The sequence below is a fragment of the Oncorhynchus masou genome, chromosome 16 (genome assembly GCF_036934945.1).
Source record: "Oncorhynchus masou masou isolate Uvic2021 chromosome 16, UVic_Omas_1.1, whole genome shotgun sequence".
Lineage (NCBI taxonomy): Eukaryota > Metazoa > Chordata > Actinopteri > Salmoniformes > Salmonidae > Oncorhynchus > Oncorhynchus masou.
Window position 1 is genome coordinate 608,403 of NC_088227.1, and position 24,194 is coordinate 632,596.

At 42.7% G+C, this 24,194-nt stretch overlaps 1 long non-coding RNA gene across 1 annotated transcript; it reads left to right on the top strand.

Annotated features, from left to right (window-relative positions):
- The first annotated feature begins 20,257 nt into the window (after positions 1-20,257).
- On the top strand, positions 20,258-21,761 carry LOC135557155 (uncharacterized). Its single transcript, XR_010458183.1, has 4 exons — positions 20,258-20,332; positions 20,566-20,628; positions 20,728-20,850; positions 21,262-21,761. It is a non-coding gene; the product is annotated as an uncharacterized LOC135557155 (long non-coding RNA).
- Positions 21,762-24,194: the final 2,433 nt, after the last annotated feature.

Consider the following 24,194-nt stretch of genomic DNA (forward strand, 5'->3'; position numbering starts at 1 on the left):
AGATATTATGGGGTGTTTCTCGGTGTCAAGTAGCGACCCAATCAGTTCTTTAAAATCCATCTTAAGCTGTTCGGAGCTGCCCTTCATAATGTCATTGAATCCCACATGAACTACTATAGACTCAATTTCCTGATCCAGGTTTAAAATGTTTGGTAGTAGGTTATTGATGTCCTGATGCTGGTTTATAATGTTTAGGAGCAGTTTTTGATGTCCTGATGAAGGTTTATAATGTTTAGGAGCAGCTCTTTGATGTCCTGATGCTGGTTTATAATGTTTAGGAGCAGCTCTTTGATGTCCTGATGCTGGTTTATAATGTTAGGGAGCAGCTTATTGATGTCCTGATGCAGGTTTATAATGTTAGGGAGCAGCTTATTGATGTCCTGATGCAGGTTTATAATGTTAGGGAGCAGCTTATTGATGTCCTGATGCAGGTTTATAGTGTTTGGGAGCAGCTTATTGATGTCCTGATGCAGGTTTATGATGTTTGGGAGCAGCTTGTTGATGTCCTGATGCAGGTTTGTAATGTTAGGGAGCAGCTTATTGATGTCCTGATGCTGGTTTATAATATTTGGGAGCAGCTTTTTGATGTCCTGATGCAGGTTTGTAATGTTAGGGAGCAGCTTATTGATGTCCTGATGGAGGTTTATAATGTTTAGGAGCAGCTTATTGATGTCCTGATGGAGGTTTATAATGTTTAGGAGCAGCTTATTGATGTCCTGATGGAGGTTTATAATGTTTAGGAGCAGCTTATTGATGTCCTGATGCAGGTTTATAATGTTTAGGAGCAGCTTATTGATGTCCTGATGGAGGTTTATAATGTTTAGGAGCAGGTTATTGATGTCCTGATGTTGGTTTATAATGTTTAGGAGCAGCTTATTGATGTCCTGATGCTGGTTTATAATATTTAGGAGCAGGTTATTGATGTCCTGATGTTGGTTTATAATGTTTAAGAGCAGCTTACTGATGTCCTGATGGAGGTTTATAATGTTTAAGAGCAGCATATTGATGTTTGATGTTGGTTTATAATGTTTAGGAGCAGCTTATTGATGTCCTGATGTTTGTTTATAATGTTTGGGAGTAGGTTATTGATGTCCTGATGCAGGTTTATAATGTTTGGGAGTAGGCCATTGTTGTCCTTATGCAGGTTTATAATGTTTGGGAGCAGCTTATTGATGTTCTGATGCAGGTTTATAATGTGTAGGAGCAGGTTATTGATGTCCTGATGGAGGTTTATAATGTGTAGGAGCAGGTTATTGATGTCCTGATGGAGGTTTATAATGTTTGGGAGCAGCTTATTGATGTTCTGATGCTGGTTTATAATATTTAGGAGCAGGTTATTGATGTCCTGATGTTGGTTTATAATGTTTAAGAGCAGCTTATTTATGTTTGAAGTTGGTTTATAATGTTTAGGAGCAGCTTATTGATGTCCTGATGCTGGTTTATAATGTTTGGTAGTAGGTCATTGTTGTCCTTATGCAGGTTTATAATGTTTGGGAGCAGCTTATTGATGTTCTGATGCAGGTTTATAATGTGTAGGAGCAGCTTATTGATGTCCTGATCCAGTTTTAAAGTGTTTAGGAGCAGCTCTTTGATGTCCTGATGCAGGTTTATACTGATTAGGAGCAGCTCTTTGATGTCCTGATGCAGGTTTATACTGATTAGGAGCAGCTTGTTGATGTCCTGATGCTGGTTTATAATGTCTGGGAGTAGGTCATTGATGTCCTTATGCAGTTTAATAATGTTTGGTAGTAGGTTATTGATGTCATGATGCAGGTTTATGATGTTTGGGAGCAGCTTGTTGATGTCCTGATGCAGGTTTATAATGTTTGGGAGCAGCTTATTGATGTCCTGTACGCGTGCTCCTAGATACCACAAAGTTTTTGCTCCAGGGACTGAGACATTTCTCTCAATTGAACTACCAGAGAAGGGAATGGAGAAATCTTCCCATTCCCACTCCTCACACAATTCATTGAGCCTTTATGGGCCCACCAGTAGCAGGATAGCGTAAGCCCGCTGCTCCGGCAATAGGTCCAGACCTCCCACAGCAGGCAATGTCCTGTTAGAACCAGAGACAGGGAAATGAGCCAAACTTGACAATGAAGCCGCTGCTGGAGTTAGCGTAAGCTCCGTTGTCACTGACACAGGCAATCCCAGCGATGAAGGTGCAGATAGATCAGGCACCAGTGCAGCGAAGCTATTCCTTATTTCAATCTGCTCCGAACCTCTCGCAGTCACTCCATGTCGCTGCCTTCGGTTTCCACGACTTGTAACCAGCGTCGATTGCAACATTCTTCTAGCTGTTCTCCATCTACTCCATTACAGGATGGAGGAGGAGAAGCAGATGGAGATGACTTCCTTGACAGGCAAGTTCCAGGTAGCACAGGCCATTCGGATAGGAGCAGATGACAAGGCCGGGAAACATCCATCAAGCCCGAGCGGAGTCCAGCCATCGGAGTTGAAAACTTAAAAGTTCCTAGTTGTGTTTTCCCCATAAATTTGCACAGAATTGACATTTCTTTGCTATGCATAGTCACCATAGTCACCAATTGCCGCGTTGGAACTCCGGATTGTCAATTTGTCCCCGACAAGAGCGTAATATACAGCCACTAAAACTCTGGAAATGTTCATTAGCTAGACCATCCTACCAATCCTCAACTTTGGCGATGTCATTTACAAAATAGCCTCCCATACCCTACTCAACAAATTGGATGCAGTCTATCACAGTGCAATCCGTTTTGTCACCAAAGCCCTAAATACTACCCACCATTGTGACCTGTACGCTCTCGTTGGCTGGCCCTCGCTTCATACTCGTCGCCAAACCCACTGGCTCCATGTCATCTACAAGACCCTGCTCGGTAAAGTCCCCCCTTATCTCAGCTCGCTGGTCACCATAGCATCTCCCACCTGTAGCACACGCTCCAGCAGGTATATCTCTAGTCACCCCCAAAACCAATTCAATCTTTGGCCGCCTCTCCTTCCAGTTCTCTGCTGCCAATGACTGGAATGAACTACAAAAAGCACTGAAACTGGAAACACTTATCTCCCTCACTAGCTTTAAGCACCAACTGTCAGAGCAGCTCACAGATTACTGCACCTGTACATAGCCCACCTATATTTTAGCCCAAACAACTACCTCTTTCCATACTGTATTTAATTAATTAATTTATTTTGCTCCTTTGCACCCCATTATTTTTATTTCTACTTTGCACATTCTTCCATTGCAAATCTACCATTCCAGTGTTTTACCTGCTATATTGTATTTACTTTGCCACCATGGCCTTTTTTGCCTTTACCTCCCTTATCTCACCTCATTTGCTCACATCGTATATAGACTTGTTTATACTGTATTATTGACTGTATGTTTGTTTTGCTCCATGTGTAACTGTGTCGTTGTATGTGTCGAACTGCTTTGCTTTATCTTGGCCAGGTCGCAATTGTAAATGAGAACTTGTTCTCAACTTGCCTACCTGGTTAAATAAAGGTGAAATGAATAAATAAATAAAATTCCAGGCAAAGCAGGCTCTATTGCAACCTTGCTGGCTAGTTGGTAGCAGGCCGTGCACACTACCCTCTGTAGCGCCTTGTGGTCGGCTGCCGAGCAGTTACCATACCAAGTGGTGATGCAGCCAGTCAAGGTGCTCTCAATGGTACAGCTATAGAACTTTGAGGATCTGAGGGCCAAATCTTTTCAGCCTCCTGAGGGTGAAGAGGCATTGGCGTGCCCTATTCACGACTGAGTTGGTGTGTTTGGTCCACAATAGGTCCCTAGTGAGGTTGACTCAGAGAAACCTGCACCTCTCAAACCCCTCTACTACAGACTCATTGATTTGAATGGGGGCGAATTTGGCCTTCCATTTCTTGTAGTCCACGATAAGCTCCTTTGTCTTGCCCACGTTGAGGGAGCGGTTGTTGTCCTGGCACCACACTGCCAGGTCTCTGACATCCTCCCTATCGGCTGTCTCATCTTTGTAGGTGAAGAGGCCTACCACCGTTGTCGTCGACAAACTTAACGATGATGTTGATGTTGGAGTTGTCCCTTGTGTCTGTGCTCTTGTAGAATATGGGTTGAGGGGTGGAGACGTAGTTAATTATTCCTTGTCCACAAACATTCAACCAAACATCAGAGATGATTGAAAAACAGTCTGCTTTCTCTATGATTTGCTTGACCTTCATTTGAACTCTGTTGAACTCTGCATCCAGCAAATTATTAGATAAAGCTTTGTCTGGTTGGGGGAGTGTATGCTGGGCAAAGAACATTCAGAAATCTCTTCCTATACATATTGCCTGTGAGCATCAGAGCTGAACCAATTGCATACACAGCTTGAGCAAGACATTCATCCGCATTTCTCTGACTACGTTCCTCAATTGAGTAAAAAAAACTTCAGATTCCAGGAGGACCATGAGCTGTTGCCATCGATAAGGTGTTTGATTCATAATTTTCATACATTTTGGTGTGTAGCCTAGTGGTTAGAGCGTTGAACTAGTAACCGGAAGGTAGCAAGTTCAAACCCCAGAGCTGACAAGGTACAAATCTGTTGTTCTGCCCCTGAACAGGCAGTTAACCCACTATTCCTCGGCCGTCATTGAAAATAAGAATTTGTTCTTAACTGACTTGCCTAGTTGTTGAATAAAGGTAAAATAGATAAAAAAATGTAAAAATTCACCATGAATAGAAGTAAAGGACTTTTGTCAAAGGTTGCTTGTTGTGAGCACTGAGGGAACTTTATGCACTTGGCTAGATGATTCTGCATCTTTGTTTCATTCTTCACATAAATCAAATAAAATCACATTTTATTTGTCACATACACATGGTTAGCAGATGTTAATAATCCTCTTATGGATAGGGGAGACGCTCACGTCTCAACTGGCCAATTGCCAGGGGAAATGATTCAAATAAAATGCTATTAAATTCAAACTTTCATTAAATCACACATGTGAGATACTAAATTAAAGCTACACTCGTTGTGAATCCAGCCAACACGTCAGATTTTAAAAATGCTTTTCGGCGAAAGCATAAGAAGCTATTATCTGATAGCCTGCACCAGCAGTAAACAAAGGAGCTAGCATAGGAGGCGCTACACAAATCGCTGAAATAAAATATAAAATATGCATTACCTTTGACGAGCTTCTTTTGTTGGCACTCCAATATGTCCCATAAACATCACAATTGGTAATTTTGTTGGATTAATTCCGTCCACATATATCGAAAATGTCAGCTTACAAAAACACATACATAAAGATAAAGATATATGAAAGAGTGATGGTACAGAACGGCATAGGCAAGATGCAGTAGATGGTATAGAGTACAGTATATACATATGAGATAAGAAATGTAGGGTATATAAACATAGTGGCATAGTTTAAAGTGGCTCGTGATACATTTTTACACCAATTTCCATAAATTTCCATTATTAAAGTGGCTGGAGTTGAGTCAGTATGTTGGCAGCAGCCACTCAATGTTAGTGGTGGCTGTTTAATTGGCCGACTCCGACCACGGTAAAGGAGGTGCAGCGGTTCTTAGGGTTTGCCAATTATTACCGGAGGTTTATCCTGGGGTTTGGCCAGGTGGCAACCCCTATCACCTCACTGCTGAAGGGGGGGCCGGTGCGTTTGCAGTGGTCAGCAGAGGTGGACGGAACTTTCTGTCGTTTGAAGGCGCTTTTCACCGACGTCATTCATCATGTGTGATGACCATTGAATGAAAGATGCCAGTGGCTGAGTAGGTAACCTACAGTGCCTTGCAGAATTATTCATCGCCCTTGGCATTTTTCCTATTTTGTTGCATTACAACCTGTAATTTAAATGGATTTTATTTTGATTCCATGTAATGGACATAGACAAAATAGTCCAAAATGGTGAAATGAAATAAATTACTTGTTTACAAAAAAAAACCTATGTAATTCACCCTCTTAGCTATGAAGCCCCTAAATAAGGTCTGGTGCAACCAATTACCTTCAGAAGTCACATAATTAGCATAAAGTCCACCAGTGTGCAATCTAAGTGTCACATGATATCAGTGTATACAGTGGGGCAAAAAAGTATTTTGTCAGCCACCAATTGTGCAAGTTCTCCCACTTAAAAAGATGAGAGGCCTGTAATTTTCATCATAGGTACACTTCAACTATGACAGACAAAATGAGGAAAAACAATTCCAGAAAATCACATTGTAGGATTTTTAATGAATTTATTTGCAAATTATGGTGGAAAATAAGTATTTGGTCAATAACAAAAGTTTCTCAATACTTATCCAGAGCGACTTACAAATTGGTGAATTCACCTTCTGACATCCAGTGGAACAGCCACTTTACAATAGTGCATCTAAATCATTTAAGGGGGGGGGTGAGAAGGATTACTTTATCCTATCCTAGGTATTCCTTGAAGAGGTGGGGTTTCAGGTGTCTCCGGAAGGTGGTGATTGACTCCGCTGTCCTGGCGTCGTGAGGGAGTTTGTTCCACCATTGGGGGCCAGAGCAGCGAACAGTTTTGACTGGGCTGAGCGGGAACTGTACTTCCTCAGTGGTAGGGAGGCGAGCAGGCCAGAGGTGGATGAACGCAGTGCCCTTGTTTGGGTGTAGGGCCTGATCAGAGCCTGGAGGTACTGCGGTGCCGTTCCCCTCACAGCTCCGTAGGCAAGCACCATGGTCTTGTAGCGGATGCGAGCTTCAACTGGAAGCCAGTGGAGAGAGCGGAGGAGCGGGGTGACGTGAGAGAACTTGGGAAGGTTGAACACCAGACGGGCTGCGGCGTTCTGGATGAGTTGTAGGGGTTTAATGGCACAGGCAGGGAGCCCAGCCAACAGCGAGTTGCAGTAATCCAGACGGGAGATGGCAAGTGCCTGGATTAGGACCTGCGCCGCTTCCTGTGTGAGGCAGGGTCGTACTCTGCGGATGTTGTAGAGCATGAACCTACAGGAACGGGCCACCGCCTTGATGTTAGTTGAGAACGACAGGGTGTTGTCCAGGATCACGCCAAGGTTCTTAGCGCTCTGGGAGGAGGACACAATGGAGTTGTCAACCGTGATGGCGAGATCATGGAACGGGCAGTCCTTCCCCGGGAGGAAGAGCAGCTCCGTCTTGCCGAGGTTCAGCTTGAGGTGGTGATCCGTCATCCACACTGATATGCCTGCCAGACATGCAGAGATGCGATTCGCCACCTGGTCATCAGAAGGGGGAAAGGAGAAGATTAATTGTGTGTCGTCTGCATAGCAATGATAGGAGAGACCATGTGAGGTTATGACAGAGCCAAGTGACTTGGTGTATAGCGAGAATAGGAGAGGGCCTAGAACAGAGCCCTGGGGGACACCAGTGGTGAGAGCGCATGGCGAGGAGACAGATTCTCGCCACGCCACCTGGTAGGAGCGACCTGTCAGGTAGGACGCAATCCAAGCGTGGGCCGCGCTGGAGATGCCCAACTCGGAGAGGGTGGAGAGGAGCATCTGATGGTTCACAGTATCGAAGGCAGCCGAAAGGTCTAGAATGATGAGAGCAGAGGAGAGAGAGTTAGCTTTAGCAGTGCGGAGCGCCTCCGTGATACAGAGAAGAGCAGTCTCAGTTGAATGACTAGTCTTGAAACCTGACTGATTTGGATCAAGAAGGTAATTCTGAGAGAGATAGCGGGAGAGCTGGCCAAGGACGGCACGTTCAAGAGTTTGAGAGAAAAGAAAGAAGGGATACTGGTCTGTAGTTGTTGACGTCGGAGGGATCGAGTGTAGGTTTTTTCAGAAGGGGTGCAACTCTCGCTCTCTTGAAGACGGAAGGGACGTAGCCAGCGGTCAGGGATGAGTTGATGAGCGAGGTGAGGTAAGGGAGAAGGTCTCCGGAAATGGTCTGGAGAAGAAGAGGAGGGGATAGGGTCAAGCGGGCAGGTTGTTGGGCGGCCGGCCGTCACAAGAAGCGAGATTTCATCTGGAGAGAGAGGGGAGAAAGAGGTCAGAGCACAGGGTAGGGCAGTGTGAGCAGAACCAGCGGTGTCGTTTGACTTAGCAAACGAGGATCGGATGTCGTCGACCTTCTTTTCAAAATGGTTGACGAAGTCATCTGCAGAGAGGGAGGGGGGGGGAGGGGGAGGAGGATTCAGGAGGGAGGAGGTGGCAAAGAGCTTCCTAGGGTTAGAGGCAGATGCTTGGAATTTAGAGTGGTAGAAAGTGGCTTTAGCAGCAGAGACAGAGGAGGAAAATGTAGAGAGGAGGGAGTGAAAGGATGCCAGGTCCGCAGGGAGGCGAGTTTTCCTCCATTTCCGCTCGGCTGCCCGGAGCACTGTTCTGTGAGCTCGCAATGAGTCGTCGAGCCATGGAGCGGGAGGGGAGGACCGAGCCGGCCTGGAGGATAGGGGACATAGAGAGTCAAAGGATGCTGAAAGGGAAGAGATGAGGGTTGAGGAGGCAGAATCAGGAGATAGGTTGGAGAAGGTATGAGCAGAGGGAAGAGATGATAGGATGGAAGAGGAGAGAGTAGCGGGGGAGAGAGAGCGAAGGTTGGGACGGCGCGATACCATCCGAGTAGGGGCAGTGTGGGAAGTGTTGGATGAGAGCGAGAGGGCAAAGGATACAAGGTAGTGGTCGGAGACTTGGAGGGGAGTTGCAATGAGGTTAGTGGAAGAACAGCATCTAGTAAAGATGAGGTCGAGCGTATTGCCTGCCTTGTGAGTAGGGGGGGAAGGTGAGAGGGTGAGGTCAAAAGAGGAGAGGAGTGGAAAGAAGGAGGCAGAGAGGAATGAGTCAAAGGTAGACGTGGGGAGGTTAAAGTCGCCTAGGACTGTGAGAGGTGAGCCATCCTCAGGAAAGGAGCTTATCAAGGCATCAAGCTCATTGATGAACTCTCCGAGGGAACCTGGAGGGCGATAAATGATAAGGATGTTAAGCTTGAAAGGGCTGGTAACTGTGACAGCATGGAATTCAAAGGAGGCGATAGACAGATGGGTAAGGGGAGAAAGAGAGAATGACCACTTGGGAGAGATGAGGATCCCGGTGCCACCACCCCGCTGACCAGAAGCTCTCGGGGTGTGCGAGAACACGTGGGCGGATGAAGAGAGAGCAGTAGGAGTAGCAGTGTTATCTGTGGTGATCCATGTTTCCGTCAGTGCCAAGAAGTCGAGGGACTGGAGGGAGGCATAGGCTGAGATGAACTCTGCCTTGTTGGCCGCAGATCGGCAGTTAAAGAGGCTACCGGAGACCTGGAACTCCACGTGGGTCGTGCGCGCTGGGACCACCATATTAGGGTGGCCGCGGCCACGCGGTGTGGAGCGTTTGTATGGTCTGTGCAGAGAGGAGAGAACAGGGATAGATAGACACATAGTTGACAGGCTACAGAAGAGGCTACGCTAATGCAAAGGAGATTGGAATGACAAGTGGACTACACGTCTCGAATGTTCAGAAAGTTAAGCTTCCGTAGCAAGAATCTTATTGACTAAAATGAATGAAATGATACAGTACTGCTGGAGTAGGCTAGCTGGCAGTGGCTGCGTTGTTGACACTACACTAATCAAGTCGTTCCGTCGAGTGTAATAGTTTGTACAGTGCTGCTATTCGGGGGCTAGCTGGCTAGCTAGCAGTGTTGATTACGTTACATTAAAAGAACGACAATAGCTGGCTAGCAAACCTAGAAAATCGCTCTAGACTACACAATTGTCTTAGATACAAAGACGGCTATGTAGCTAGCTAGCTACGATCAAATAAATCAAACCGTAGTACTGTAATGAAGTGAAATGAAAATGTGATACTACCTGTGGAGCGAAGCGGAATGTTGACCGGGTAGTTGAAGTTCAATTCGGTAGACGTTGGCTAGCTGTTGGCTAGCTAGCTAGCTAGCAGTATCTCCTACGTTAAGGACGACAAATAGCTGGCTAGCTAACCTCGGTAAATTAAGATAATCACTCTAAGTCTACACACTCTAAACTACACAATTATCTTGGATACGAAGACAGCAAAGACAACTATGTAGCTAGCTAACACTACACTAATCGAGTCGTTCAGTTGAGTGTAATAGTTTCTACAGTGCTAGTAGACGGTGGATGTTAGCTAGCTGCTAGCTAGCTGCTGGGCAGATAGCAGTGTAGACTACGTTAGGACGACGAAATACGATAATTACGCAATTATCTTTGATGCAAAGACTGCTATGTAGCTAGCTAAGAAGAAATTGCTAAGATTAGACAAATCAAACCTTTGTACTATAATGAAATGTAATGAAAATGTAATGAAAAGTTATACTACCTGCGGACCGAAGTGTAGATGCGACCGCTCGCTCCAACCCGGAACCGGAAGTTTTTGTTATATACCCTTTGTTGGCAATGACAGAGGTCAAACGTTTTCTGTAAGTCTTCACAAGGTTTTCACACTGTTGCTGGTATTTTGGTCCATTCCTCCATGCAGATCTCCTCTAGAGCAGTGATGTTTTGGGGCTGTTGCGGGGCAACACGGACTTTCAACTCTCTCCAAAGATTTTCTATGGGATTTTTTTTCTCATTTTGTCTGTCATAGTTGAAGTGTACCTATGATGAAAATTACAGGCCTCTCTCATATTTTTAAGTGGGAGAACTTGCACAATTGGTGGCTGACTAAATACTTTTTTGCCCCACTCTATATGCACCTGTTCTGAAAGGCCAACAGAGTCTGCAACACCACTAAGTAAGGGGAACCACCATGAAGACCAAGGAGCTCTCCAAACAGGTCAGGGACAAAGTTGTAGTTCAGAATCAAAGTATCTCTCTTTTTCAAACAAGCATTTCAGAGCTGGCTACAATTTCAATTTCTTCACCCTGAAAAGATGGAACAAGTATTATGGTTGAACTCAAATGTGCTGGTTGATAAAATACCTGTATATATATGTTTGAAAAGAGCATTTTGTTCTTAAATGATATTGTACATTGGAATGGTCGAGTTATGGCCTTCATGGAGCTCAGAATTGCACAGGAAGGTCTGCTCAATCCAAGAGTACAACCAATTGATTACAGCATTACCCCAAAAATGCAGGAGGCAGGAGGCAGTGGGAGGAGGTGGTGGCTGAATATAAATAGCACATCTAGGAAAGTATACCAGTTTCATTTGAGGACCAGGATGTTGACAACTGTGCCATACAGATTGCAAAATAGTTGGGAAGAGAAGTTTGATGTACCAATTTCATGGTATGAGTTACTACTTTTTTTACATGTTTAATCCAAGATGGCGTAATAGTCTTTGCCCTGTTGTGTCCCTTGTATATATCGTTTTACATCTTTTTCGTCACCTATCCTTTAAAATATTTTGCTAAACCTCAACATCTAAATACTCTCCTGCAACCCGCCTCACCCAATGTTGTGAGGATCTGCTTTTATTCCCTAGAGTACTTATATTTACTTTGGATCTGGAATCCCTCAACTGAAGCAAACTACCAGCTATCAGTCAGCAAACCATTGCCAGCGGTCATCAGCTAACCTTCAGCTCGGGAAAGCTCTCGCCAGTTCGAACAACGTGACTCTAACCAGAGCATAACGGACCTTTATTTTTATCTCTGGATTCCTACCGCAAACTGAACATTTTCATCTGGATGTTCACAACTAGCTAACCTCAATCGCGGATGACTACTCCTGGCTAGGATACAGAATCAATAGACCATTTATTTTGTTTTTTCCCTCAGGTAGCCTGTTTCTCGTCTCCGTTCTAGAATGGCTGAAAATGCATTGATCTAAAATTGACCCTAGAAATAGTACTGTAGGAGATCTGGAGAGACCGGATCAGTCAATTACTAATACTCTTAGTAAAAGTATTTATCTTAAACTCTGTGGAATCTTTTCGATTAGATAGATTGAAATTGAATGTTAAACATCACAGCATAGTTGAAAGGTATTTGTTGCGTAGAAACCCGAAGTGGGTGGCCAGCAGAGATACATGGGATGGGCTGAGCAAAGCAGAGGGTTGGGATGTGGAATTGGAGACAAGTCACTGTGTGGGAGATAGAATGATGGTCAAAGATAAGTCTAATTAAAAAATAATAATAAATAAAAAAGTGTTTGAATGACTCTGATGGGCAGTGTTTTTACAACTGATGCCGGTTTGCCTGAGGCTGATGTCGTGCAGGTGTTTGTACACATGCATATACACACACACTCCCATTCAAATAAACACATACAAGAACACACACACACATGTAATAGTGCCAGACATGCACACAAACATATACAGTTGGCATTGCTGTTATTATGTTATTTGTCCTTCAAATCAAATGTATTTATATAGCCCTTCTTACATCAGCTGATATCTCAAAGTGCTGTACAGAAACCCTAAACCCCAGCCTAAACCCCCAAACAGCAAGCAATGCAGGTGTAGAAGCACGGTGGCTAGGAAAAACCCCCTAGAAAGGCCGAAACCTAGAGAGGAACCAGGCTACGAGGGGTGACCAGTCCTCTTCTGGCTGTGCCGGGTGGAGATAACAGAACATGGCCAAGATGTTCAAATGTTCATAAATGGCAAGCATGGTAAAATAATAATAATCATGTCCTAATGTCCTTTGTTTTAAATGTATGATTTTTTTTTTTTTTGCAATGTTGTTTGCTGTTTTCTTCTGTCTTTTTTCATTTTTCTCTTTTGTTCATTCTCTTGGTTGTTGGTGCATTGGGGGGGGTTCTCGGGGGTGGGAAATAGAATTGTATTTTCTTTTTTTCTTACTTCTTGGAGGGGGGACTGTGGGAGGGGTCTCGAATGGTTGAGGGACAGTTTTGTGGGAACTGTGGGGTGATCTTGGAGGGTTCGGGTTCACATTTCTGGCCTGGGAGATCTGTCCTTAAGCAGGTCATTGACCCTGGATGCTTCTATGTGTCGCTCTAATTGGGAGTCTGTTGTATGACTGGTATGATGTCGTTGAGTTGCTTCACTGCAACAATATTGTATGTTTTGGATATTCAATAAAGAAAAATGTAAAGGTTGTGGAGAAGTACAGAGCAGTGTTGGGTTATAAAAAAATATCAGAAACTTTGAACGTCCCACGGAGCAACATTAAATCCATTCTAAAAAAAATTGAAAGACTATGGCACCACAACAAACCTGCCAAAAGAGGGCTGCCCACCAAAACTCACGGACCAGGCAAGGAGGGTATTAATCAGAGAGGAAACAGAGAAACCAAAGATATCCCTGAAGGAGCTGCAAAGTTCCACAGCAGAGATTGGAGAATCTGTCCATAGGACCACTAAGCCGTACACTCCACAGAGCTGGGCTTTATGGAAGAGTGACCAGAAAAAAGCCATTGCTTAATTAAAGAAAAAATAAACAAACATGTTTGGTGTTCGCCAAAAGACATGTGGGAGACTCCCCAAACATATGAAGGAAGGTACTCTGGTCAGATGACACTAAAATTTAACTTTTTGTCCATCAAGGAAATGTATGGAAATCTATGTAAATCTATGTATGGCGCAAACCCAACACCTCTCAACACCCCGAGAACAACATACCCACAGTGAAGCATGGAGCACAGCATCATGCTGTGGGGATGTTTTTCATCAGCAGGGACTGGGAAACTTTTCAGAATTGAAGGAATGATGGATGGTGCTAAATAAAGGGAATTCTTGAGATAAACCTGTTTCAGTCTTCCAGAGATTTGAGACTGGGACGAAGGTTCACCTTCCAGCAGGACAATGACCCTAAGCATACTCAAGTGGTTTATTAAGGGGAAACATTTAAAATATCTTGGAATGGCTTGGTCAAAGCCCAGACCTCCTTCCAATTGAGAATCTGTGGTATGACTTAAATATTGCTGTACACCAGCGGAATGCATCCAACTTGAAGGAGCTGGAGCAGTTTTGCCTTGAAGAATGTGCAAAAAACTCAGTGGCTAGATGTGCCAAGCTTATAGAGACATACCCCCAAGAGACTTGCAGCTGTAATTACTGCAAAATGCGTCTCTATAAAGTATTGACTTTGGGGGTGGTGATGAATAGTTATGCACGCTCTTGTGTTCTGTTTATTTTGTTGTCTTATTTCTTGTTTGTTTCTTCAAAGTGGTAGACATGTTGTGTAAATCAAATGATACAAACCCCCAAGAATCCATTTTAATTCCAGGTTTTAAGACAAAATATGAAAAATGTGAAGGAGGGTGAATACTTTCGTAAGCCACTGTATTTAGAAAAACATCAAGTTGTTAAAAAAATATAGTTTTGTTAAAGAAATAATCTCCCACTGCCCTCCCACTGAATTCACTGTCTGTGGTGTTGAATTTGATGTTAATATTTGGGTGTTTGTTTAACTTTAAAATTCTTCAAAGTCAACATACAACTTATTAATTCACCTGACTCTTGCTGCTAATGCCATCTGTTTTGCCCATATTTCCCGCTGTCAAAATAGCAACAATATTTGACACATCCACAATGCAAAGGTTTTACATTTTCATTCATGGAAGATGCTCTTCTGTAGCTGTTGGGTGTTGCCCTTCTCATTGAGTCATCAACGGGAGCAAGCTGCTGAAGGTGAATGTGATGGGCCAAATTTAATGCTCCATTAAGCAAATTGATCCTCTCAATTGACCATCACTCATAATGAGCGGGAGTCTTTATATGTCTCTGGAAAAACATCAGCCTAATGTTTGGAGAGCTAAAAATAATGTCTGAGTGAAAGCTTAAAGAAATGCCCGGGATGGGACTGCCGCAAATGATGCATGAAGGCAGCTAGCTAATGGTTGCCTTGGCGACACACTGGACAAATCACTTTTAAGTCACCTGTTATCTCTTCTTAAAGAGTTGTAAATGAGAAACGATAATCTTATTATTCAATCTGAGCGTTACATGCAGCAACAATGTTATTTTACTCTACCTGATCCTTTTCTCAAGACAACTGAGGCTTAAGTAGATGATACTGCAGTCAAACACTGCATATGAGTAAATTGAGTTTGATTCCCTTGTTTAAGGGACATGTTCGACACATAGATCATAGATGATGCCCAGAATGGTGGGACATGCTTTAGTCTCCCCAGGAACAGCCTGGTAAACCCCATGATATGGGGGAATTCATTTTGTCAGAGCATAATTGAAATTGTTCCTTCTCACATCTCCTTGGATTACGATGATGCATTTTCTGCATTATCTGCTGTGACTGCTGTTTACAAGGCATTTATCAGCACAGGTCGACATAATGTGATGAATTCAATCACATTAATCACTGATTGGCACTGCCATGTCACAGCTGAGAGGGAATGCCGACTTGGACGGGAAGCATGCTGAAAAACTGGTAATATCCTCCATTAGAGATTGTACATACACAGATTAGCCCTTAAATATATCATTGTTAGGCCAGTAGTGAGATTGACTTTGTCTTAAATTGAATAAACCGTGATGAAATGGGGAGTATTGTTGAATTTATTATGGATTTCTTATGGATAAATAAATAAACAATATCCATTTTAAATAGAATTGTTCTAGGTAAACTTATACTGTTTTATAAATGATTGACAATATGAGTTCATAAGAAGGGATTGTGTGACAGGACAAGGAGTAATAAAAAGTTAATGAACACCATTCCAACTAGGCAGAAACAAATGGGTTGGGGACTGTGTAAACACATAAGGTCGTTAGCCTATGGTTGACCCAACTGAAACTTAGCTCTGGGGTTTTTAGATAAGGCAGTGAGTGCATTCCTAGGTTTGCTGTTAATTATAACTGTCAGTTCAGTGGTGATCGATAATGTTGAGGGGTCAAAAGTTATCTGGGAGTGTGTTAGTAAGTTAGAATGAACTTTTCACCTTACTTTGTCCCGGTCGAGAGGAGGGGATTCTGTTAAAGCAGTGAAATGACGTCATGATCTATATATAAACTGCTGCGCGTGATTAATTGGCAGCGCGCTCCGAGAATAAATTCTATTACCTATTATTGAAAGACTGGTCTGCGTCTATTTTATGCAAACAAAAAAATCTTACAAATTCTCATAAAATAGATTAAGGGCTTTCAATTGATGAAAGCACATTGGCATAATTAAATTATACTAACAATTGGTCCTTCGAGCCGGATTCCACAAACTTCTGTCGTCCGAAGGGAAAAGCCGAAAACCGTGCACGGACGAGGCTGGACTAGGCTGGACTCGATATTTACAGTCCTGGCCTCCAGCAGAGGTTTAATAACAGGCCAGTATATATAAATCTTAGGTCGACATAGAAAGTGAGGGAATCGAACCTGCATTGCTTTTCCCAGTCTACAGGATGAAGGTAAATAGTCTTTATTCTCAAATTTGGGAGGAATTATTTAAGATATTTTTGATTGAAGGTGCTAAAGGAGTTTGGATTTAATCAATGATAGTTGCTTGAATAAATTACAATGGGTTTCTACTTTGTGGATAACCAAAATCGATAGGAAGGAAACGAGTCTGAAATGACTCGTGGTAAGGTGCACTACCCAAAAGTAAACTAGGACAATCAATCTTGGCCTTGCAAACCAAAATATTTTTTAAGGGTGGGATATAGTAAGTATTGTTAGATGGGACGGTTATTCTGTACAAATAGGATAGCCATTAAGTCAATAAACATACCTAAATAAAGTTTTAACCTAGTAGTCTATCTGTATATGGGAAGTAGTCTGACTATGAAAAGTAGCAGATAGATATATTAAAACAGGTGAGGATAAATTAGGCTTGGTGAGAAGGCAGGGCAATTCTAGGCGAACATAATATCTGAACACATTCAATACTGAAATAGATTAATATCCACGGCGAGGAGAGGGAAACCAATTCTAGAGTAGTGAGATATGAGATATTAACGTTGAAAGTCCCAAGGAACAATATTTTATAATGAGCTTATAATTGTATACGGGTGAAATGTAAATGTCCAATCAAAAGTAATCTATAGATGAGGTTTCCAGAAAGGAGAATACATACTGATTACCATTAAAGAGTCACACACATAGTCAGACAGAAAAGCAACAAAAGTAACTAAGTAAAGGTAAATAGCAGATTCATAGAAAACACACACATAGGTAAGTGATTAAATACCATAGCTACTAGTAACGGTAAGGATTAAAGTAGGGTATAAATTCCTCAGAGGTGCCGGAACTAACGGGAGACGAGCATTATATGGAACACAAAGACAAGAGAAACATTGATTTCGGTCAAAAATGGAGAAAGAAAAAGTACTAAGCCTAAAAGGAGCAAAGATGGGCTGCTCTCCGCTCCCGTAGATGAAAAAAAGGTTAACCAATTGGGTGTAGGTGAGGGTATTAAAATATATATCTTCGTAATGCCAAAAATACAGAGGTAATCTAGTTGATAAAATAGTGGTGGTGAGAATACGGCTGCAGAAGCTACCTGCGGGATTATCACCCATTTATGTGAATCCTGCTGAAGCCGAGGGAGGTATAATAGAGGTAGAAAAAGGAATAAAGTCGAGAAGTGGATAAGGTGAGTCAAAAGAAAGAGAAAATGTTTTAATTGTAACGAAATAGGACATTTCGCACGGGAGTGTAACGTCACCACCAATATTGTAATTTAACTGAGGGGAAGGTGTCTCAATTTGGGATGTTTCCTGGAATTATAATCTTGGGGAGAATGAGGCCATAAACGACCAAATTGAAAAAAGGCCTGGAAGTTGATTAATCATTCAGGTTTGCAAATATATACACATAAAACATTTGTTAGGACTATTAGTTTTAGTGCAAAGGTATTTTAAAAAGGCACGCTCACATATGGAACTTTATGAGTTTGTATTTTTATGAGTTTTAATTACACAAGTGAATTGATTGATTTTAAGGATAAAGGGTTATTTAATATGTCTAATGTAGTATGGAACATTACTATACAAGGGTGGAATGACCTATTGACCTTATCGTGACTATCGTTTGAGGTCTGATCAGCCTCAGGGGAGAGTCATTTGTATAATGAATGTGGTCATATTGAGTTACTAGTTTTAAGGTAAATTCATTATAATGGAGTTTTGGTTAGGGGTTTAGAATTTGTTTGAATCACTGAAGAGAAAGTGTTTCATATAATTCATCACATATCCAAGAATATTTATACATTAAAAAAAACAAAGTGTGTACTATTTTAAAAGCAATTTTTGTATTTACAGCCAAGAATGATAAAGGCTTCTGACACAATGGGTGACTTGGATGCAATTCTCCCATTCTGCACGAACGTATTTTCCAGCACACCGACAACTCCCCCGGGACCTCCACCCCCTCACTACATATCACAGACACAAACAAGCAATGCACAACACGGGCTCTAGTACATTGCTCAGAATCCACCCCTCCAGAAAAGTACTACTGGGCAGAAAATGTACGGATTCTCTATGGAGATGGTATGAGACCATTATACATTTGTTATTTGTTATACCTCTTTTGATAGAATGTTAAAACAATGTCAAATAATGTTTTCAGACTGCCAGGAGGCAGAATCGGGAACACTAGATGAAAAAAGTCACACCCCCCGGTTTCTGCGATTCGGAACAGCCACCGACAAAAAAGCAGAGGTATTTTAACTATGTATTGTTAATATATAGTATTATACCTGAAATGTACTTGACATGTATCTAACAATTTCATATTTAATAACCTATTTTGTATGTATTAGTTTCTTTCAGACTCCTCCCCAGTGAAAAACGGCACAGAAGGCCACATACAGCTGGGGGATTCCGGGTCACCGAACATTCCCAATGAAACAACCAAAGCGGAGGATATCCCTGTTTTTAATGACATTTCAGAGGTTGACGACCAGTTACTCTGTGATGCGGCCAACCTTCTTGACCCCGACAATTCTATGGCATCAACATCAGTATCTGAAATAGAACAAGCAAGGTTTTTCACATTATTTTCCAGGGCTTTGAAATCGAGGAACGTTTTGCTATACAAACGACTGGGGATTTTAATTGAGAGAGTACTGAGACGATATGTTATTCTGGCATAGAACAATTCCACGCATGTTAAAACAGCAAACCGATTAAAAAAATGCAAATACAGGCGCTAAAATCATATGTAAAACGTATCATTCCAGAAATAACCAAAATTGCACATCCTTAATTATCCAAATAGCAGAACCACAGGAACAAGTTGAGACAGTTGAAAGCCTCTTAGCACAGATACTGCCAGAACTCCTAGAAATTATTAAACGTATGAACGAGTCAGGGACGCCCGACGAAAACCTGTTATCACAGATTCCCGAAGCCCTCATAACCTTAATCAATCGGATGAACGAGAGTCAGACATTTTCGGCACCCGCTACACCAACAGCGACATCCCAACCATTAACGGCCATGTCCGTAGAGTCTGAAACGCCACATGATGTTTTTGGGGAATTGGAAAATTGTCTAATAAATCTGGAGGGAGATGGTATTGATAGACGTGTCCGGGTTGTGTACCGGAATAAATTCAACAATACAGAAATTCAACAGTTTTTCAATTTCCTATGGGTGAATCAGAATCTTGACTATACTGTGTTTTACGTAATGATAATTGACACTGAATGATCTGTTAGACACGGCAAGAGATTATGGCGAAACACGTCATATCTTACAGTTGGAGATTTGTGGAGATATACTGTGTTATGCAGTGTCTCTTATTTTACCCAATGGCGAAGCAGATCTTGAACAATTTATCGCGCTGCTAGAATGCCTTGTTCAGTCAAATTTAGCCGTCATAGCAGATCGGACCCTCTAGCTTGTAGTTCAAATAATACGTCAACCCCAGGGTGGTGGTGGGCAGAGAAGGAAGCTTGAAAGCCGAATGCAGTCAGAAATCATAAGCAATAAAAGGGCATACCTCAAACGTTCACAATCCAGATAATGAGCTGTTTTGCAATAGGCCTAGCGCATTTACTTAACCCTGGATGTACTGATCTGACGGCAGTAGCCTTCAGAAATATCCCTTCGGAGAGATTCACTTATGGGCTGTGGGTTTGCGCTAAAGCTGTGCTAACATAGTGTTAAAATATATGCTCCACATTCTGTCCCTAACTAGCGAAAGTTCGGAATGAGTTTAAAGGGCCGTGTGGTATTTTTTCGAGAGATATCATGTATGCAACCCCCTGCATATTTGCTTTAGAGAACAAAGGCGGTGAATTCAAACAACATGGGGGGGGGTGTCGAGACATTCTGTCTACAACCGGGGTGGGGGGGCACCGGGCGCTGATTAGAGATATCAATGTTTAACCCCGGGCGGTCGGCAGATATCTGGACATGCCGTATGCATGAGAGTGCAAACATTGGTTTCAAACGATTCTATACAGATAGAATGCTTGGGTCCCCTTTTGAACACACACACCCTTTTGTTTTTGAAACGCACACACACTCCTGCTGCTCCGTCACACCCACACTCACGCACGCCCCCTGATTTTTCGTGTCTTTTTCCTTCGCGACAGAGCGGGGTGATGATGTAAAATACATTTTCCCATCGTTAAAGGGTGAGATACAGTTTTTAAATTCCTTTTATTGAATTCCAAAATATTTTGTAAAACCTTTAAGACATGTTAGAATTAATTACCAAATTTGACTAATATTTAAACATGCATCACGAGTGTTTTATGTAAAAACCTTGAAGGGCTGCTGTTGTACATTATTTCATACTTTAATAACCAGTAATGTTTATAACATACCATTGTAGGAAAGACTATAAAATAATACATGTGTTTTTCAGACGTTACATTTGTCTGCGACAGACCCTGGCGTGAAAAGACAGCTCACCCTTTCGTTTTCAAGGGTGAGATACGTTTTCAAAACCAATGATTTAATTCAGAATATTTAGTACATACATTTTAACACACGTTATAATTCAACATTTTTTTACTATTTCTTACAGATAAAGGGTCCGGTTAGCCCTGACCATTATCTGTTTCCAATTCACCATCGCATGCCTGCTCCATCGAAGCTCCGGATATTTTCACTCCAGGGAAAGATCCGCCTTCGGCCTTGTGGGTCCTGGGTATGTCTCAACGATAACCTCTGCCATCGCTGTAATTGTTCATGATTTTCAAAAAGACTGTCCAACTTATTCATCAGTGTTCGGAAAATATGGTAATCGCGCCATTTAAAACTGAACATTGTTGTAAAATAGTTTACATGCTTGCATGCTTTGGAAAATACATATGAACTGACAGTTTGTCGCATTTGCACAATCAAATTGTTTGTTGTGAAATAACCTGTCTGTAAACAATTGTTGGAAAAATTACTTGTGTCATGCACAAAGTAGATGTCCTAACCGCCAAAACTATAGTTTGTTAAGCACGGCCTTGACGTGGTCACCCTCCATTACCACCCCCGAGGTGGAAATGCGATAACCCAGAAAGGAAACGGCTCGTTTGGAAAACTCCCATTTCTCTGCCTTCACGTACAGGTCATGCTCCAGCAGTCGCCCAAGAACCTTGCGCACCAGAGACACATGCTCGACGCGTGTAGCGGAGTAGATCAAGATGTCGTCAATATACACTACTACACCCTGTCCGTGTCTGAGAATCTCATCAACGAAGGATTGAAAGATGGCTGGAGCATTCTTTAACCCGTACGGCATGATGAGTTACTCAAAATGGCCAGATGTGGCACTAAACGCGGTTTCCCCTCATCTCTCTCCAGAATATGCATCAGATTATACGCGCTGAACCACCAGTTGCGAAGTGAAGTTTGTTCCTTGGTCCATCAGGATTTCCTCTTTGATTCCTACACGAGAGAAGAGCTGAACAAGAGCACTGATTATTTTTGGAGTGGTTATGGAACGAAGTAGGAAGGCTTCTGGGAACCAGGTGACATAGTCACAGATATAATAATTTTGCACGCCCAATTTTTCAGTTTTGATTTGTTAAAAAAGTTTGAAATATCCAATAAAATGTCGTTCCACTTCATGATTGTGTCCCACTTGTTGTTTATTCTTCACAAAAAAATACAGTTTTATATCTTTATGTTGGAAGCCTGAAATGTGTCAAAAGGTCGCAAAGTTCAAGGGGGCCGAATACTTTCGCAAGGCACTGTATACTTGTAACCTGCGCTACTCTTCTCCAAGGGTCCAACAATGTCAATTGCAATACTCTTGAATGGGGTAGAGATAACTGGCAGTGAACATATAGGAGCCCGGTCAGACCTACGGACAGCACTGGTTCTCTGGCACTTGGGGCATGAGTTCAGCTGTGGGCTGCTGTGACTGGTCACCATGGACACATTGGATCAGTGTCCGGTGACCGTAATCAATGTCATTAACAGGTACATTACATTTTCTGATCAACGCCAGGGAACTGCCGGTGTCAATCATTGCAGTAAGACTTTTACCATTCAATTTTACAGGTACCAAGCCTGACCCTTCCCAAGTCTGTCTATTCTGAACACCATCCCCCTATCTGGGTATATAACATTAACCCGAGAGCTTGGATTTACGTTGCAGACACATTAAAGCTTTGTGCCCATTCTGCCGGCAGTAAAAACAGGTCAGATCCCTCCCATCAGAGCAAACTGCATGATTCCTTACCTCCCTCCTCCCAGACACATAACCCCCAGAGTTCCCTCCACCCTCTCTGGGGTCACTGATGTCCCTTGTGTCTCTGAGACTCCTTGGAGCGGGTGCTGCAGGTCGTGGTGGGCCCGCTATACGTGCATTAAGGTACTGCAGTGCAAGCTTGGCTGCCATAAGCCCGTCCTTGGGCCCAGGTTCGAATGTCGTGTGGTAGAACTTGTAGAAGTTGCTAGAGGATGACGACCTCACCGATTTCATCCTGTGTCTTCTCCTCCGGTCGAACCCATCGTCGGTTGAGACCCTTAACCAGTTGGATATAGGGGGGCGCTATTTTAATTTTTGGATGAAAAACGTTCGTTTTAAACAAAATAGTTTGTCATGAAAAGATGCTTGACTATGCATATAATTGACAGCTTTGGATAGAATACACTCTGATGTTTCCAAAACTGCAAAGATATTGTCTGTGAGTGCCACAGAACTGATGTTAGAGAAAAAACCCAGATAAAAATTCAATCAGGAAGTGCAGCATTTTTTTGAAACCGCCTCATGGCAATGACTCCTTATATGGCTGTGGAGGAGCTAGTAGTCAGCTTACGTTTTCCCCAAGGTGTCTGCAGCATTGTGACGTATTTGTAGGCAATATCATTGGAAGATTGACCATAAGAAACAACATTTACCAGGTTGTCGCATGGTGTCCTCCGTTGCAATTATTGCATAATCTCCAGCTGCAGTACTTTTCCATTTGCTACGAAGGAGAAACCCAACTGCCACCAATGATTTATCATCGAATAGATATGTGAAAAACACATTGAGAATGATTCTAAACAACGTTTGCCATGTTTCTGTCGATATTATGGAGTTAATTTGGAAAGAAGTTTGGCGTTGTAGTGAATGAATTTTCATTTTTTTTTCTTAGCCAAAAGTGATGAACAAAACGGAGCAATTTCTCCTTCACAAATATTATTTTTTTTCGAAAAAAATGAACATTTGCTATCTAACTGAGAGTCTCCTCATTGAAAACATCCAAAGTTCTTCAAAGGTAAATTATTTTATTGAATTCTTGTTTTTTTGAAAATGTTGCCTGCTGAATGCTAAGCTTAATGCTATGCTAGGCTATCAATACTCTTACACAAATGCTTGTGTAGCTTTGGTTGAAAAGCATATTTTAAAAATCTGAGATGACAGTGTTGCTAACAAAAGGCTAAGCCTGTGTTTGAATATATTTATTTAATTTTATTTGCGATTTTCATGAACAGGAAACGTTACGTTATGGAAATGCGCTTGATTACGCTCCCGGATACGGGATTGCTCGTCGCTAGAGGTTAAGGCAGTGGTACGTCTCTGTCGGCAACTCACCCAATGGCGTCGATGCAGCTCTGAAGCATTGACGGTAGGTCTCTGGGGAGATGTCGAACTACACCAGCAGCGCCTCCTTCAAGCACTTGTAGACGTTGGACAGCCCCTCATCCATTGCTGTGTAAGCCTCTAAGGCCTTGCCCGTGAGCAATGGGACAAGCCTGCAGGCCCACTCTACCTCTGGCCACTGCCACGCCTTGGCCATGCGCTCAAACCTCAGCAGGTAGTTTTCAATGTCCTTCCCCTGCTGGTATGAGGGCATCTTTTGCTCCTTCCTCAGGAATGCTGAAAGATGGACGTTAACACTGCTGGACTGATCTCCTGGTGCTGGCCTCATTACTGCTTGGGGAGCCTGCCGTGGAGTTGAAGTCCCTACTGCATTGAGCCTTTGTCGTCCTGGTGTTGGCAGACCCAATCTTGGGCTCTCACCGACGAGTTCCGCTTGGTGAGGAGCTGTGAGGACAGATTGGCGT